At 38.9% G+C, this 16507-nt stretch overlaps 1 long non-coding RNA gene across 1 annotated transcript; it reads right to left on the reverse strand.

The window, feature by feature from the left end:
- Nucleotides 1–848: 848 nt before the first annotated feature.
- LOC139940832 (uncharacterized) lies at nucleotides 849–6555 on the reverse strand. Its single transcript, XR_011786502.1, has 5 exons — nucleotides 6214–6555; nucleotides 5061–5326; nucleotides 3916–4124; nucleotides 2151–2340; nucleotides 849–1715 (listed from the first exon to the last, which is right to left on the reverse strand). It is a non-coding gene; the product is annotated as an uncharacterized lncRNA (long non-coding RNA).
- Between the last annotated feature and the right edge of the window lie 9952 nt (nucleotides 6556–16507).

The raw sequence follows: 16507 nt of genomic DNA on the forward strand, positions 1-16507 counted from the left end.
TATGTTACACTATACATCAGATGGCAATGGTAGGGGACATAAATTGGCGTCCCTTACTCAACCAACCCCAATGTTACACTTTACATCAGAAACCAATGGTAGGGGACATAAATTGGCGTCCCTTACTCAACCAACCCCTATGTTACACTATACATCAGAAGGCAATGGTAGGGGACATAAATTGGCGTCCCTTACTCAACCAACCTCTATGTTACACTATACATCAGATGGCAATGGTAGGGGACATAAATTGGCGTCCCTTACTCAACCAACCTCTATGTTACACTATACATCAGATGGCAATGGTAGGGGACATAAATTGGCGTCCCTTACTCAACCAACCCGTGTGTTACACTATTCATCAGAAGGCAATGGTAGGGGACATAAATTGGCGTCCCTTACTCAACCAACCCCAATGTTACACTATACATCAGATGGCAATGGTAGGGGACATAAATTGGCGTCCCTTACACAACCAACCTCTATGTTACACTATACATCAGAAGGCAATGGTAGGGGACATAAATTGGCGTCCCTTACTCAACCAACCCCAATGTTACACTTTACATCAGAAACCAATGGTAGGGGACATAAATTGGCGTCCCTTACTCAACCAACCCCATATTACACTATACATCAGAAGGCAATGGTAGGGGACATAAATTGGCGTCCCTTACTCAACCAACCCCAATGTTACACTATACATCAGAAGGCAATGGTAGGGGACATAAATTGGCGTCCCTTACTCAACCAACCCCAATGTTACACTATACATCAGATGGCAATGGTAGGGGACATAAATTGGCGTCCCTTACTCAACCAACCCCTATGTTACACTATACATCAGAAGGCAATGGTAGGGGACATAAATTGGCGTCCCTTACTCAACCAACCCCAATGTTACACTATACATCAGAAGGCAATGGTAGGGGACATAAATTGGCGTCCCTTACTCAACCAACCCCTCTGTTACACTATACATCAGAAAGCAATGGTAGGGGACATAAATTGGCGTCCCTTACTCAACCAACCCCAATGTTACACTTTACATCAGAGAGGAAAGGTAGGGGACATAAATTGGCGTCCCTTACTCAACCAACCCCTATGTTACACTATACATCAGAGAGGAAAGGTAGGGGACATAAATTGGCGTCCCTTACTCAACCAACCCCATGTTACACTATACATCAGAAGGCAATGGTAGGGGACATGAATTGGCGTCCCTTACCCAACCAACCCCATGTTACACTTTACATCAGAGAGCAAAGGTAGGTGACATATTTTGGCATCCCTTACTCGACCAACCCCCATGTTACACTTTACATCAGAGAGCAAAGATAGGGAACATAAATTGGGGTACCCTCAGGGGGGGGGGGGCCTCAGGGGCTTGTCTATGCTGCAATATACTATATTATACTGTTTGAAAGCTTTTTTAAAGAACATACTAGAAAATTGAGAAAATGGGTTTAGCTAGGATAAAAAGGGCCACAAGTAATTATCTAATTCACAAAGATTGATCCTGTGACTCAAATCACAAAGCTTCAATCTCACCGTCAGTGACTTAATAGTCAATCGAGCTTGCATCTTGGTGACTTATCCCTCCTGTCTTCCCTTCCAGCTCAGTGTGGCATCTTGCCTTCAGGTGCTGCAGCATCACTATATTGCTGTCCATGGCAAAACAAGTATTCCGTGCCTCCTTGCAATGAGCCTAATTCCTACAATAAAGAAACAAAGTATTATTTTGTCACTTTCTTTAAACAATAGTGATGGAAGAAAAGACATTGGTAAAAAATAAAAACCCAGGCTTGGACCCATTCATTAGTTGCTCGCTGTGATGGTGTCCATGGGTTTTGTACACGCAATGAGCGAGAGGAATCTGAGGTAAAACAGATGGTGCTATTTGTCCCAGAGTGTGTGAAAAACCCATGGACACTATCACAGCATTTTGTTATGCCATGATAACAGTCTAACAGATTACAGTCAAAAAAAAAATAAAATAAAAAATTGTGCTTGGGTTACAGCATGCACTTTTGTTCATCTGAACCATGTATTCACCTTGGTAAAGCATCATGTGATTGTTATTCTACCAATAACAATTCGCCTTGGCATTACATAAACTGAAGTTCATAGATTTGTTCAAACAAAAGTACCTGTGCCTCAGCATATGTCTTAAGTCCCTGTAGATATGAAGGGGCATTTGTTCCACAACTTCCCCATCAGCCTGAAACCTTTTGCTGAAGTTGTCGTGTGTCACACTCAGAGCCCAGGTGACTTTCTTTTGCCTCCTTGAGTCCTTGTCAAGGCCAACACCAGACATAAACTGAAGGAGTAGAGGCTCCTCTGCAGAAAAAAAAGTAAACAAACATATTGAGTAATTAACCTTATTTCACTCTCCAGCTGTGATGATCGCCGAGATCCAATTTCTTCCTAGTGAAACATTAACATGGTTTGTACAAACCGCCATGACCACATATTCAAGCCATGTGGTCAATTGTTGAGCTGATTTAAAAAAATATATTTTGGTTGCTTTTTTTGGTTGGAGAGGGGATCTGACGCCCTGCCCCCCCCCCCCCCTAGCTACAAGCTTGGTGGTTTTAAAGCCAATACATGAACAAACTATTGGCATTACCAAGCAGATTAAAAAAAGTAGGCCTAAACTGAGTATGACAATCAAAATATTCATTTTCTGTTCTGGTTTGTCTTTTATTCTCACAATTACTGGTAATTACTCAAAATAATTGTTAGCATAAAAACTTACTTGGTAACAAGCAATTGAGAGGTTGGTAGTATAGCACATTGTAAGAAATGGCTCCCTCTGAAGTAATGTAGTTTTCGAGAAAGAAGTAATTTTCCACTAAAATATTTTAATTTCATATCAAGACCTCAGAATTAGATTTTGAGGTCCCGAAATCAAGCACTTTACACAACTTTGTGCGACAAGGGTGTTTTTTCATCCATTATTATCTCGCAATTTTGACGACCAATTGAGTTTAAATTTTCACAGGTTTTTTATTTGGTGCATATGTTAAGATACACTAAATGAGAAGACTGGTCTTTGACAATTACCAATAGTGTCCAGTGTCTTTAGATGCATGCACAGAAACTACCATACATACAATAGATGTTAAAGGAACACGTTGCCTTGGATCGGACGAGTTGGTCAAAACAAAAGCGTTTGTAACCGTTTTTTATAAAATGCATATGGTTGGAAAGATGTTATAAAAGTAGAATACAATGATCCACACAAGTTTGCCTCGAAATTGCGTGGTTTTCCTTCTACTGTGCGAACTAACATGGTCGGCCATTTATGGGAGTCAAAATTTTGACCCCCATAAATGGCCGACGTGTTAGTCGACGAGGTAAAAGGAAAACCACGCAATTTCGAGGCATGTTTGTGTGGATCATTGTATTCTACTTTTACAACATCTTTCTACCCATATGCATTTTATAAAAAACGGTTACAAACGCTTTTCAAAGACCAACTCGACCGATCCAAGGCAACGTGTTCCTTTAAATTTGCATCGAGGATAAAGAATATTATTATTATTTTTTTACCCATACACCGATGTGTGTTTGCACTGTATACTCAGTACTTTCCCTGAGTCCTGTGAAAAACTATCATAGGCATGTTACTCGGGTGGGATTCGAACCCACGACCCTTGCAATTCTAGAGCAGTGTCTTACCAACTAGACTACCGAGGTTGCCCGGTAGCTAGAGGCAGTTCGAATCCTATGTTTTGGCAGTGGGTACCGCAACGATATAATAGATGTTAAATACATACCAAACTTCATTATAAGAATCAGTAATAATCAATGCTTTACAACAAAAACAATGTCAATTTCAATTTTTTAAAGGGATTGTGTAGATTAGCTAAGCTAATTTTGATGCTGCTGTCATTGCAAAAAGTTACTTACCAGATTTTTTGTTTTGTTTTTAACATGGAAGAAGCTTTAACACCTGTACTGTAACTGCTCAAGTCTCATGCATTCTGTGCCTCTTTCTTGAACTGTTCGGCCTGAGAGCTGTTTTGCTTATGGTAATGGGGTCCGTCTCTTTTTTATGAGTGCAAGGGGGGTGTGTGATATCTCCTCTCCTATGCTTCTTGGGATGGCCAGTCAAGATACTGGAAAATTAAACATAAAGAATGAACAATTTCAATGTTTAAATGAAAAATGTTAAATTTTTCATGAATGCAGATTTTATTAAAGGCCAAGGAAAATGTCAAATTCATCCTCATTTTCCAATAGACATAGAGTCTTCATGTGACTGTGAATTTTTTTTTTAACCTCACGTTAAAATGGTGTAAATAGCCATTGTATTTGATAACCTTTTTCAACATCCAAAACATCCAATGACATCACTCTGAGAAAAATGGGTTTGTACACCTTAGTGGGAAAAACAAAAATTCTTGTTTGTTTTTGTTCATTTGTTAATTGTTAGTGTTTTTTCCATGAGCCAGCCAACACATTGGACACGTTGCCTTGTGTCGGAAGAGTTGGTATATAAAAAGCGTTTGTAACCGTTCGATATATAATGTATGATTAGAAAGATGTTGTAAAAGTATAATACAATGATCTACACAAACATGCCTCGAAATTGCGTGGTTTTCCTTTTACCTTATTGACAAACACGGTTGGCCATTTATGGGAGTCAAATTTTGGACTCCCATAAATGGCTGACCGTGTTTTTTCGCAAAGTAAAAAGGAAACATGCAATTTCGATGCAAATTTGTGTGGATCATTATATTCTACTTTTGAATTATCTATCTAACCATATGTGTAATTAATAACAAACGGTTTCAAATGCTTTTTCAACGACCAACTCGTCCAATCCAAGGCAATGTGTTCCTTTAAATGAAGTTCACAAACATTGAAATAACCTTTGTTTTATGCTTTTTTATTTATTTATATTAAATTATACATCTTTGTTGTTGTTGGGGGGAGGGGTTCTCGAATTATTGTTAAACCTAATGGATCATTACAGTCAAAGGTTTCATTATGGGTAAAAAACAAAGATTCTGAAATTTCATTTTGATGTAGAGAACAAAATGTAAGTTTACCTTTGACTGGGTAATTGTGTCTGTGACTCATCATTGATATCAGCATCATTACTGTCAAAGTCATCCTTTGGTGTGGACAATACATGCAACTGTTACCAACACCACCTGTATGAAAACCTTGTACATATCTCCTCAAAGTCATGAATGGGAGAATGTGATCTTAGTTTGTGGTCAGAACAGCTTGCAAAAGATGTTCATGTTCCACAAAAACTGACGGGTTGATAGTAGGCGTGCCGTGGCTTTTCACCGAGGTTTATGATGGTAACCTACATAAAAATGTACATAAATAAAATAGTTTTTAATTTGTTTAGATTGTTTTAAAACAGGCTTAAAATTTTACACTGGAACCCAGGCCCGAGGCAAGTGGTTATAATTGAAATCAATCTTCTCTTACACAAACTTGTGTAAGAGAAGATTGATGTGCTTGTTCTAATAAAATACAAACAGATGCACGTAAACTGGGTTAGGATTATTTGTCTTGTTTTTATCCTGGCTTTGTAAAATTCTGATCCAGTAAATATTCTGAGCCGCGAGAGTGAACTTCTGCATGCACACAGAAATTCATGTGGATCCCCCCCCCCCAACCAAAAAAGGCCTTTTCAATTTTTAATCTTTAGAGTAAACAAAATAGTAGTAATTCAAAAATAGTCAAACAAAATAGTGGTTCTTCTCAACCATGCATGTCAAAACTAAGTCTGATGCCGGAAGGCTACTATGCTGGGATTTCGGTTTTATTTCAGAATAAGAAGATTATTTTTTAAATATGTATGTACATTATGCACTGGTAATTGCATGGATAATCATGGAGGTAGAATAATCAGGTACATGGGACGGGTACATGTTCAACTACAAGTGCCTCCAGTCCTGGCCCACATGAGCAGACAGTGTGGCCGGCTAATAACTACGTATATGATGTAAAATAGCCCATGCAGCACGATGGACTAAACCATGGAGGTAGAAATTATACAATCATGGAGGCTATTTCTACCTCCATTGTACAATTAATGTAAAATATTGACAGCTTCGCAATTTAAGCATACATTACAATAAACATGATTTACTGTAGGCTTCCGCTGCTGATTCCCGGAGGATCCCTCCCTGAACGAAAACAGCAACACTAAATAAAACAGTGACAAATAATTATAAGGTTTACCTGCATTAGCTAATGGCTTAACCAAACGCCCACGCGTTCAGATAACTTAAAAATCATTCCACAATACTTTCGTATTCAACTACAAAAACACACGCCGGCGTTCTCCACTCCTCCGGGCTGGGCAACCAGCTCTGTAGGAGCTCCATGCAACAACAACCACGGGTATTAAAACACCAAGACATGTATATGTAGCACACACACACACCCACACACATTGGCCATTTTGCCATGCGTTATGATGCCACGCATCGCGCACATGCTGGAAATCTCTTATCAGCGTCTACGATCTTTGCTTATCACACAGCTTGTTATACAACATTCTTAGACAAAATACGCGCGGCAATTTTGTCCATTAATACATACACAGTTCACAATGAAGTTTTACAGATTTAGCTCCATGGTTGGTGCTGACATCCAGCCATCCACATCTGAAGAATGACCAGTGTTACTATAATTATAAATGTAGTAAGTGACAGTCCACACGCGCAGATAGATACCACTTTCAATGCCCAAAACTGACCCCCCCCCCCAATTCAAACTTTATTAATCCAATATTTTTTGTATATATAAATACAATTCAAAACCTATTATGGTGCTTACAAAATTATGATCCAGCAACCTATCAACAAAGAGCATCTGGGATGTGAAAATGGGATGATAGCTTACCTTCGATAGCGACGCAACAGTGTGGTTGGCACTCAACTTATTGTGCCTGAAACGTAGAGCTCTAGTAGAGTACATCGAATTCTACCTCCATGATCGAACCATTGAGGTAGATTCCAATTGGGGCGCTGACCTTCCTGATTTTTAATTGGGTGTGTCCGACCATACCGACTGATAATTGTTCCTGTAATAAGCACTTTAGCGAGTTCTGTTCGTCAATTTTTGAAATCTTACCCGAATTCTGTTGATAATAATATTAAAAGGTATGACCACTCAAACGGTGAGAAAATTGGGAACTACAAAAACGGTAGCCTAGGCCTCAATCGATAACAATAGGCCCTACATGTTTTTAATTTAATTATAACAGAACAATGGAAATGAGTTTTGCATGCTTCCGATTATTTTCTGAGTTTTAAGGGACAGGTAAACGTTGATGAGCACGCGAGTGCGGCCGGCAGATTCAAACATGAGATTTCTGGACAGTTTTTTTTTTTCACATGGAATCAAGACTCCTTTAGAATGCATAGAAAAGCACCACTGTTGATTTGTTATGTACGTGTAGTACTTATTATGTTTTTTTTTGTTTTTTTTTAAGCTGCCTGCGCAGTCATCCAAATCAGATTTCCTTGTTGTATCAACGAAAATAGAAAAAAAACATACGAGTTTCAACTGCTACTCTGTCATTTACTAGTTAAAAATTAAATAAGATAGGCTAGGGAAACAAGTCTAGTACTAGTTGTAATGAATACCATTTTAAATAGTATTATTATAGTGTATTAATATAATTATATTTTGGTATTATCATGATATTCAACTTTCATAATAGTTATTATTTTATTAAAAATTGTTTATTTACAGGCAAATTGAAGAAGAATTGATCGAACACCATGTCAATGGCCACATTAATTTTGTTTGGAGCAGCTTATAGTTAATTGTTATATACTTATAGGTTCAATAGTTGAAAATCACTTGACCACGTGATGAAAATCACTTGACCACGTGATGGCGTTTCTCGAGTCGGTCCATAATAATGTACAATAAACATGTACTGTGTATAAGTATGTACATCATGTACATGTATGTTCAGTGCGTGGTTAACGGCTGTGCGTGGTTAACGGTTGTGCGTTTATATGCGATGCATGCGACATACTTATAAAGTTATAGTTTAAAATCGGTGGAGGAAGAAATCATCGGCGCAAAAATCACCAGCTTATTGCTGGTTGCCCCGGGCTATCCTGCTGGTTTTGTGTTTGTGATCGAGCCCTACGCCACGTGCCGGTGGTGGACTAATTAGCAAAGGAGTTGGATCTCATCTTGTATATTAACATGCGAGTGCGATGCATGCAGATATCTCTCGAGGCTGACATTGACGGCGACAGCGCCATGGCGCAGCCTGACCCAGCATGACCAGTGTGGCTGGTGGGAGGTAGGTACACTAGTACTAGTAGTAGCGTACAGGCCGCCTGTCATGCCTGTAATACTAATAATAGTGTTTAGTGTGGGACCAAGGATGGAGGAATTCCTCCATGGTTGGACAGAGCAGAGTCAGTGTTCCTTGCATTTCACTTTTTCGTTTGGTAGAACTATAAGATAGGCGTACTTTATTTACTTATTAATAATTAATTATAATAATTGTAATATTAATTATTATAACACCCCTTCCTTTGATTCTATCTGTTGATTGGCCGAGAGCGTGTCACATCATGTTGTGTATTTTTACGTACTCTTGTACATGTTCACCGACCAAAGTAACTACTCAATGGACTATTCAACGACAGCCTAGCAACCGATGTACTAGTGCATGGATACCCTGGTACCCAGACTACGTTTGACTACCATTGATTTAAACGAGCTGCTTGACAACCTAATGTACAACATAATGTGCATTTTAAATACGATTTAGAGAACGAACGTAACAGCACTAGTCTGGTACTCTCTTATTTTGTCAAAACTTGGTGTTTCAACGTAAGATTTTACAGTTCTTGTTTGACGATTGATTGTGCGCGAGGCATGTAAAGTTTTTTTGACGATTCTACCAGGAAAATGGAGGACAATGAGGCCCGTCCGCGATTTGTTTTACTTACTGAAGATGAATTACGAGATTTTATAGACTCAGCAGATTCAAAGAAAGAATTGTTCAACAGTACTGTTCTGTACGCAACACAACGTTGGCGATAGTGGATCACATGAATAAAGGTGTTGTGTGAATTAATTTTTATTAAGATATACAGATAGAATCAAAGCAAGGGGTGTTATAAAACAAACAATTATTTACTGCTTTGTCTGCTTTGACTGCTCTCGGTGATCCCCGGAGCAGCCTATCTTCCCTCATCGGCTGCTCCGGGGATCACCTCGAGTGACTAGTTTTACTATGCCACTCAACGCAGTCAATATTTGTATACTACGGCCTGACGGCCTACTGTAGTGTAGTAGATAAACAGAAAAATTGTTCACAATCTAAAACTGAATGATCTTTTTTGAAATCAACTATTAATTGTGTGTTGATTCTTAAAAGTTTTGGTTTTACGTTGAGAGAGTTAGTTAGTTTATTTTAATATTGAATATTCAGGACCTAGTATTTGATTGTTGGCATAATAATGCACTAGTAATTTATACCAAAAATTCATCATTTTATTGTTTGAGCATAATTAAACCTATGACAAGAAACATTATTCTTAGGATGATTAAGCCTGAAAAAAATACAGACGGTGACTCCCGTGAGTAAACTGCAAAGTTTCTGTCACCAGTGGAGCTTTCACAGTCTCACATGGTATTAAGGCATGTAAGGAGAATCGAAGCTGGGGTTCGAAAACATGATGAGGGACGATAAAAAATGACCCTACAATACTACTAATTAAGTACAGAGGTTGAGGTCAAACAAACTAATGAGATGGGAAATCACAATCTTGCAGTGGAGTTAGAACATTGTTTTTAATTCTTCTGCCATGATGAAATTATCAGAGACACTATGTTTTACTTTAATAGTCAACACAAACCTCAATATGATAATGATATAGGTTTTTTGACCCCATTTAAAGGCAGTAGACTCTGTTGGTAATTACTCAAAATAATTATTAGCAGAAAAACCTCACTTGGTGACGAGTAATGGGGAGAGGTTGATAGTATACAAATATTGACTGCTTCGAGTGCTATGGTTAAAACTATGACTCCCGAGGTGATCCCCGGAGCGTTCTATTTTCCCGAGGCGAAGCCGAGGGAAAATAGAACGCTCCGGGGATCACCGAGGGAGTCATAGTTTTTAACCATTGCACGAGTAAAAGCAGTCAATATTTGTTTTATAACACCCCAAACATTTCTAAATACTGTACTATTATTATTAAGTTACAGACCTGAATGCTACAATCCACGGACGACGCGAATACAGATTGCAAACACTTTTACTTACTGTGTTGCATGTAGTGTCGTGCAATCCGAAATGGTTACAGACTATTAATTTATCATCCTCGTACACGCAACGGACGTCTGGGTACTGCACGCCGTGTGCTAGTCTGTCGGACTAGCGCACGGCGCCGTGTGCTAGTCTTCGGACTAGCGCATGGCAAACCGACGCACTATCACACGGCCGTCGTCTAGCAAAACTAAGACATGTCATGTGACGCGCTCTAAACCAATGAGCAGGCAGAATACTTGCAAGGGGTGTTATAATATAAAACATTGTGAGAAACGGCTCCCTCTGAAGTAACGTAATTTTAGAGAAAGAAGTAGTCTTCCATGAATTTGATTTCAAGACCTCAGATTTATATTATTTGACGTCTCGAAATCAAGTTTCTGAATACACACAACTTCGTGTAACAAGGGTGTTTTTTCTTTCATTGTCTCGCAACTTCGGCGACCAATTGAGCTCAAATTTACACAGGTTTGTTATTTTATTAGGCATCTGTTCAAAAACATACACCAAGTGAGAAGACTGGTCTTTGATTAATACTAATTAGTGTCCAGTGTCATTAATATTCCTTCACAAAGTGAATGGTTTTTACATGCAAAATTGGGCAAGTCAAAGATATATGTTATATATATTTTTTTTTAGGAAGGAGCGTAGGGGGAGTACCATACAGGAGCAAGGAGACAGCAGTAGGACCTGTCTGTCATCATATTCGATGGTATGGATCAGGCAAAAATGGATGTCCCACATTAATTCACTAAGAGTGATAAAGCTTCGTGCAATTTTGTCAAAATTGCATGTCCACCTGATGACAGGTAAGGGAGTTCACTAATTATATAATTATGGGGTCTTTTTACATGCACACCATGTTTTGTTATGTGGCTGTAAGAATTATCAAAGTGTACCATGTATTTACACTTCTCAATACAGGTGTTACAACTTAGAAATTAGAAACAGCCACATGCCTTAGTCAGTTTGCCAAGTGCTACTTGAAGAAAAAGGTTCAGGGTTTTTGGTTTAAATCCCATCCCAGCTGAGTGTGTCCACTCCTTTTTTTCACCTAAGGCCACATAAAAAAAAAATTGTTGATACATGTAGTCACTTTTTTCTTGAGGATGGGGGAGGGGGGAGGAAGGGAGGTTGAAGAAAAAAATTCTAATTAAGTTTTGTTAACATGCCAAATATTAAATCAAGAATAAAGAAATCATCACAATCACTATAAAACAGGGTTTGTGTGTTTTTGATGTTTTCAATAGTTTTGTCAAACAAATTTAACTCCTAGATGACATTTTTTTTAATATTTTTCAAACAACTAAACACTGTGTAGCCCAAGTAAATATTTGAAGAATTGTTCTTACTTTGCCAACATGAATAAAAACTTTCGTAAAACATCTTTTGAAACCTGTACATTTTGAAAAAAGGCTGGGTTTTTTTATGGTGAAAAAAAACAAAATTGGGGTCGGGGAGTTTTGATCGCTCGGGCGGGATGATCAACAATTTTTTTTATGTGGCCTAAGCATGGCAAGCTGCTGTATGCCAAGTAGATTAAAAAATGCAATTTATGTTATATTTGTGATGGTATGTCTTTGGTTTTGTTTACAAACATAACTTAAATTTACAAGCCTGTAAGTAATATTTTTCAATCTTCACTTTTCATACATAAAGGTGTTCTAGTAGTAGACGCACAGCAGTGCCAGGAGGGAAATTGGACTTCATGTATTGGACACATAACATAACATTGACTTGTCTGCTGATCACCCTCAGCAGCTGCAATGATAAGCTTGAAGGCGTTTCCTACTCCTGCCATCTTTACATTGTTTTTGTGAGAACAAAAACACATCTGCTAGCTTTTGTTTGCTCTCCTCATCGGGATTGACACCTTTGAGGAGGTTACAACTTAGGAGGTTAGTTTTTAATTTCTACCTCCATGGTTACACAGATAGAGGTTTTAAATGTAACGTTTTCCTTATTCAAATAAATTATTCCTTGTGAGATGGGATGAGGCGGTAAACAATAATGTTTAGATCCATTTTTAGATCATGCTGTTACTGTTAAACCGACTGTGCTTTAAATATTACTAATGCTGCTAACCGGGTCGACAGTCAATCCTGACACTTTATACTTAATTTGGAGTACAGTATTATGCAGCAGCACCAAAAAGATACACTCTGAAAGAGCTTCTAAAAATGCACTTTTTAAAAAGTCATTCACCCCTTGTTAATGCTGGTTACCCATGTTTAGTCCAGAGGTGCTTGGTTTGAGTCCTAGTTTGCTTAAAGTTTAATTGCTAAAAGTTTACAGAAGTTTCGTATTATGCCAGTCAGATTTTCCTCTTTGTCAACTTTCAGTACCAAGGGGAGCTAATAAAGACTGGTCACCCCCAAACCGTGTTATATATATTTTTTACTATACCTCATACATATATAAATTTTTTGTGTGGAGAAGACATCTTTACTGCCAACGATATTCTCTAGTTCCGCAATCGTAATGCACATGACAAGTAGACTGTCACATGCGTACTAACCATGTGCATGAATACTCGCATGCGCACTTGAGTAACAATAAATTAATGGCATGCTGTCTGATTCAATCTGTACTGAGTCCCTATTCAATCAAACAAAAGCTGTGGAAAATTTACTTCATTTCAAGTACAAAATTGGTTTTCTTTTATTCACAGTGACTTGTGGGGAGTTTTGAAGCCACAGCCACCTCAGTGGTTTAAGTTGTCTAAGGTGGATGTGGGTGACCTTACCAGGAGCCACAGCTAAAGCACAAAGTCACCAACTCAGTTAAAGACTACTCCAAGGGACTGCGCTACTTAAAGGTTTGAAGCTTGCTGTCTTATACCCATGTCAAAGTTCGCACAAACTAAAGAAGAAACAAGTACAATTGCACAAAGTTATCTCCTTTCCTGTTTTTTTTTCAAACTGATAAACTATCATACAATAATTGTTTTTTTAGCAGTTAAGATGATGTGTGTGTAGGTTGCTGTCCTTAGACTATAGACATGGGTTTGCCCTGTTATACAACAGCAGCACAGGGCAGAGCTGAGTGTTGAATGCTTGGACCATCCATGCTAAGCAGATATGAAACAGCATCACAACGGAGCGGGGGGAGGGAGGGTCTCTAATTGGCTTACAAATATTCACTGTTACATCGAGTACAACCGTCTCTGATGGAGTTGCTTTCTCACTATTACCTCAAGTACAGTATTGATGCAAAGTACATACAGTGGCAAAAGTTTTTAATTCTTATAGAGTTTTGATATAAAGTGTGTACTTGAGTAAGTTTCTTTTAACTATACTGTCTGATAATTGTTACTTCTTATTCGTTGTATAAAACCAAGGTTTCACAAGAGGTTAGTTCTTGGCCACTTCATCAGCTGAAAGGATTGGCATGTTCCAGAGAAACAGCAGTGGAGCTTGTCCAAGGAGACAACCAAATGCAAAATGATCAAGGATAAAGTTGCTTTTGCTGTGAATTGTCTACCTGTGAGTATTGTATAATTGTTTTTATAGAGAAGTTTGGTGAAAGAATTGTAAAACTGTTATACCTAATCTACAATGGCAGAAAAAGGCCAGCAACAGTCAAACTGAATCAATTATTAAATAAAGTAAAAGAAAAGGAAAAAATTATTAACACCAGGTTATCATCGTCCATAATCTGAAACTATGAAGTCAGTTACAAAGTACAGAAAAACACTAACCTAAAAACCACTGCTATTACCCAAAAAGCTTCCCTCAATTATTTACTTGAAAAGCATCACAATCTTTAACTCAACATTATTTCCTAATGCGTTTCTAAATTTAGGTATGTATTGGTGACCATGGGAAGCAAGAGGTCTCAGTAGCAACCAGCAGGCTTAAGATTGCAGTATTGACCTTGTTGCAGTTCATCTGGAAGAAAGCAAGGGCAGAGCGGACATTGCCACTATAATGGAGAAGAATGAATCAACTGTTCAGGTGCATTGGAGGAAAGATCATCGCTTTACGAATGGAGAACAAGGAACACCGGTACTGGCAGGAATGCTAAATCATATACAGAAAAATATATTGATTGCTTTTTATTGATATCTGAAACAAAAAGTCGCATCTTAATAAGGTGATCCCCTGGCTGTGTGATCCCTAGCTACACGGCAGTTAACAGTTGTATGGCTTTTGACTGGCACCCCGTACAAACCTACTTAAAAAATTGGGAGAACGCCAAGATAGCTCAGTTGGTAGAGCACTGGCACATAAATCCGAAGGTTGTTGGTTTGAATCCCACTGTAGTCAGTTCACTGTTCAACTCCAAAAATATAGATAAATTATAGAATGGATTTATGTTTTAAAAGTAGGACAGGCACTTTAAGAGCTGAAACGCAGATAAATTTGATATAAATAACCACTTTTAGACAAGTAATTTTTCCAGTTCCTTTTCAGACAGAGATACAATTTGTGACCTTTGTTGACCTTTGCTTTAAAGTAAAGTTTAGCATACAGGTAGGTTGAGTAAGGGATGCCAGTTTGCCTTTATGATGACCTTGGAAAATTGCAGCATAGACAAGCCCCTTAGGGGATGCCAATTTATGTCCCCTACCTTTGCTTTCTGATGTATAGTGTATCATGGGGTTGGTTGGGTAAGGGACGCCAATTTATGTCCCCTACCTTTCCTCTCTGATGTATAGTGTAACATTGGGGTTGGTTAAGTAAGGGACGCCAATTTATGTCCCCTACCTTTCCTCTCTGATGTATAGTGTAACATTGGGGTTGGTTAAGTAAGGGACGCCAATTTATGTCCCCTACCTTTCATCTCTGATGTATAGTGTAACATTGGGGTTGGTTGAGTAAGGGACGCCAATTTATGTCCCCTACCTTTCCTCTCTGATGTATAGTGTAATATGGGTTTGTTGAGTAAGGGACGCCAATTATGTCCCCTACCTTTCCTCTCTGATGTATAGTGTAGCACACGAGTTGGTTGAGTAAGGGACGCCAATTTATGTCCCCTACCATTGCCTTCTGATGTATAGTGTAACATTAGGGTTGGTTGAGTAAGGGACGCCAATTTATGTCCCCTACCATTGCCTTCTGATGTATAGTGTAACATTGGGGTTGGTTGAGTAAGGGACGCCAATTTATGTCCCCTACCATTGCCTTCTGATGAATAGTGTAACACACGGGTTGGTTGAGTAAGGGACGCCAATTTATGTCCCCTACCTTTCCTCTCTGATGTAAAGTGTAACATTGGGGTTGGTTGAGTAAGGGACGCCAATTTATGTCCCCTACCATTGCCTTCTGATGTATAGTGTAACATAGGGGTTGGTTGAGTAAGGGACGCCAATTTATGTCCCCTACCATTGCCTTCTGATGTATAGTGTAACATTGGGGTTGGTTGAGTAAGGGACGCCAATTTATGTCCCCTACCATTGCCTTCTGATGTATAGTGTAACATTGGGGTTGGTTGAGTAAGGGACGCCAATTTATGTCCCCTACCATTGCCTTCTGATGTATAGTGTAACAGAGGGGTTGGTTGAGTAAGGGACGCCAATTTATGTCCCCTACCATTGCCTTCTGATGTATAGTGTAACAGAGGGGTTGGTTGAGTAAGGGACGCCAATTTATGTCCCCTACCATTGCCTTCTGATGTATAGTGTAACACGGGTTGGTTGAGTAAGGGACGCCAATTTATGTCCCCTACCATTGCCTTCTGATGTATAGTGTAACATTGGGGTTGGTTGAGTAAGGGACGCCAATTTATGTCCCCTACCATTGCCTTCTGATGTATAGTGTAACATAGGGGTTGGTTGAGTAAGGGACGCCAATTTATGTCCCCTACCATTGCCTTCTGATGAATAGTGTAACGCATGGGTTGGTTGAGTAAGGGACGCCAATTTATGTCCCCTACCATTGCCTTCTGATGTATAGTGTAACATTGGGGTTGGTTGAGTAAGGGACGCCAATTTATGTCCCCTACCATTGCCTTCTGATGTATAGTGTAACATAGAGGTTGGTTGAGTAAGGGACGCCAATTTATGTCCCCTACCATTGCCATCTGATGTATAGTGTAACATAGGGGTTGGTTGAATAAGGGACGCCAATTTATGTCCCCTACCATTGCCATCTGATGTATAGTGTAACATAGGGGTTGGTTGAGTAAGGGACGCCAATTTATGTCCCCTACCATTGCCTTCTGATGAATAGTGTAACATAGGGGTTGGTTGAGTAAGGGACGCCAATTTATGTCCCCTAC

The sequence above is a fragment of the Asterias amurensis genome, chromosome 8, assembly GCF_032118995.1.
Source record: "Asterias amurensis chromosome 8, ASM3211899v1".
Lineage (NCBI taxonomy): Eukaryota > Metazoa > Echinodermata > Asteroidea > Forcipulatida > Asteriidae > Asterias > Asterias amurensis.